This window comes from Podarcis pityusensis (genome assembly GCF_964106645.2).
Source record: "Podarcis pityusensis genome assembly, chromosome: 6".
NCBI lineage: Eukaryota > Metazoa > Chordata > Lepidosauria > Squamata > Lacertidae > Podarcis > Podarcis pityusensis.
In genome coordinates, this window is record NC_138030.1 from 67,495,326 (window position 1) to 67,498,499 (window position 3,174).

Here is a 3,174-nt window from a genome sequence, read left to right on the forward strand (position 1 = left end):
AATAAAAATGAAATGTATTTTAAAAATTAATAAAGATTTATTAAAATGCAGCGTAGTCTGTTCCTTGGATAATAGTATGACTATTACCAATAGCAGCTATTAGTTGCTTTGGGATAGAAGCTTCATTTTTTCTCACCTTGAAGTAGTCAAGAATTCAGTGTAATTATGAGTTTTTTGTTGAAGACCAAGGTAGAAGAAAATGGAGTATACCATATAGTGCCTAGACTAGTGATACTACTACTAATAAGAGGATAAATGCCTGCTACTACTTTTACTTCTATTGCTACCACTACTAGTAGCAATAGGTTGGTAGCATCACGTGAATACAGGAAATTTAGGTTTGCACAATAAAAGCGAGTTTTGCTGCCCAGGTGTAACAAGGCTTTTTGAGATTTGGAGGGAAAGTGTGGGGTGAATGAATGGTTCACGGGAAGATGCACAAATATCCTACATGCAAATCAGGATGACTGCTCATTGATAGTAAACCTCCCTGGAGACAAGTCAGAATGAATGTTTCATCAAGATTGGATGCAGCCTAACCTCTGTGTAAGCTTTGTGCAAGCAAATAAGAATAAATGGTCAATAAACAGGTCCTTGAGATGTGCCCTAAGTCAGAGAGACACCCTAATGCCCTTGAATGCTTATAACCATACAATGTTTTATTTAAAACCATTAGGGTTTTTAGAATTAATACTGAAGTGATTTAAGGTTAGCATATATGGAAATTTAATATTTCCATATAAAAATACCTTAGAACAGAGTGGAAAAGTGGAAAATATTAAGGCTTTCTATACTTGGGCTTTTATGAATGCCAGGACAGTGTCTAATTTGTTATAGCTGTAGCAAAAGTGAGAACAGGTTAAAGGTTCACTGTAGCAACATGTTTGAGTTGACTTACTGGAATTTTAATCAAGACTAATAACTTAAAAGTGCTTAGAGAAACTAAAGTAGCTTAATTTTATTTAACACGAAGGAGTAAGGCTTTGAATCCCCTGCCCAAAATTAATATTTGCTGCATCAAAATTATGGAGGAGGTGGGTAGAGGTGAGACTGAGTCTGTTTACCATTTCCTGTGCTTCCCTCAGCTATCTTTTTAAGGAGCTAAAACAATACCATTTCCTATCATAATGCACCATGTTTTTAGGTTTGCTGTTGAAACCTGAGTTCACATGTGTGCTCATAAGTATGTGTAGATAAGGACACATGGTAACAAGTGAAGAAAAAGGTTCAATTAAGGCATTCCTGTGTTAGTTATGTGAATAAGATGATATAAACAAAAAGAGAGAACAAATCGAACCATTTGTTATTTATTTTTAATTGGACTGATAATGTCCTCAGCTACATGTGCTTAGGAGTATAGATGTTTGTTCTTTACAGTACTTCTGTTGTAGGAAATGAAGTTTGAAACTGAATAATTTGTTCAACTGTGGGGATCTTGGAACATACCAACTTCAAATGCCATAGAGGTATGTCATCACCACTGTACATTGGGGCTCCATTTTGTTTGAACAGCTAAGCTCCAGTAGCCACACAAGGAACCTTGGCCACAAATCCAGTCCACACTCCATTAAACAAACCATCGTCTGATCTGTAATTGACATAGCAGCAGATATAGGCCTATAAAATTTTAAGGGGCAGGCAAAGATAGACTCAGGCTTCCTCGGGTCAAGCAGGGATGCCTGTTCCTTTACCTTCCCACCTGAACATAGAGAGTAGAACTCATCTGTGAAATGAGTTTTGTTTGGAACTGACTTTATATGTGCGAATGAGATTTACTGAGCGTTACTTGTTAAGATACAGCTGCTCCCTGGACTGTATTGCTCTCGGAAGGAATGTGTGGTGCACACATGGCTTTGAAAGGCAAGAAAGTGAAGTATGAAATAAAACTGCTGGGATAGATATAGAATGATTGACGGCGTGTATTTTCTGCTGAGTGCAATCTGTTTGAGGGTACCAGAGAGATAAGAATGTGGTATGTAGTATGTAAAAGGGTTTTCTTTCTCTTGTACTCAGTCGCACTGTATTAACTTAAATAACATCTCACTTCCCTCACCCACCATGTACCACTTTCTTTTCACTTCCCAAAACAACACAAAACCATGGCTTGTACAAGAGAAATGTGGCCTTTTCAAATTATAAATCTTTCTCTTTCTGACATAGCCCCTCTGTTGGTGGGAAGAAATGTTCAGTGTGAGAAATGTTCACTGTGAATGTTCTCTATTTCAGATGTCATAGAAAGTATGTTGTTGTTTCTTCCCAGTGTTTGCTACAGGCAGCATACAATTCTCTTTCAAGGGGAAATATTGCAAGGAAGTTGATAATTTTCTGATTAATTCTGCGAGGAAATCAGGTGCATGTTTTCAGTGAATGGAACTCATTTTTGCTCAATTTCTGTACCAAATACAAAGTTGTTCAGAGCCTTGACTGAAACTCCTTTGAAATAAACTTAGATGGCTACTGTAAATAATCACCAGTGAGGTGGTGGTACAAAGTTTTCACTGAAATCTAGTGAATCGTGTTGTTTTCAGTGCCAAATGAAGGAAAATTGCCTTTGTGTTATGGAGGTTCTGCTTATCTCCAGAGCTGTAAGAGCTAGACTGTTTTGTAAGGAACAGAAAAGCAGTAAATAGTCTTGAAGGCTGGTGTCTTTCTCTCATCAGAAAAGTTGGATGTATCCCATTCCTGTATAATACTAATTAGTCTGTGGCCTCTTATTCCAGGCATGAAACAATCACTTTCAGATGAACCTGCAGGTGAAAGGCTTGGACTTCCTTTTTATAGCAGGCTTAAAATAACCACACTTCTTTTTTCTTGTGATAAAGCTGCTTTGCACTCTGGTCTCATCAACTACATTGGGATCTTAATTCCTTTCTGCCACATTTCATGTAATAAAAATCTTTTAAAGTAGGCTTGCTTAAATGGCAAATTCTCAAAACAAGGAAATGGATGAGGTGGTAGTGGCAGGCCGGGCATAACTACTCCAGAGGTGGACCGGAGTGAAGTTTGCTGGTCCAGTCTGGTCTGTCCCCAAAAGCGGAGCCAGGCACCCAGCCCATCAGTGATTGGCGAAATGACTAGCAGGCCAGAAGTCAATTCCCAGGCTGATGCAAGACCAATTTGGCATTGCACCAGCCTGGGAAAAGACCCCACCTCCAGGTTCCATGCCAGATCATG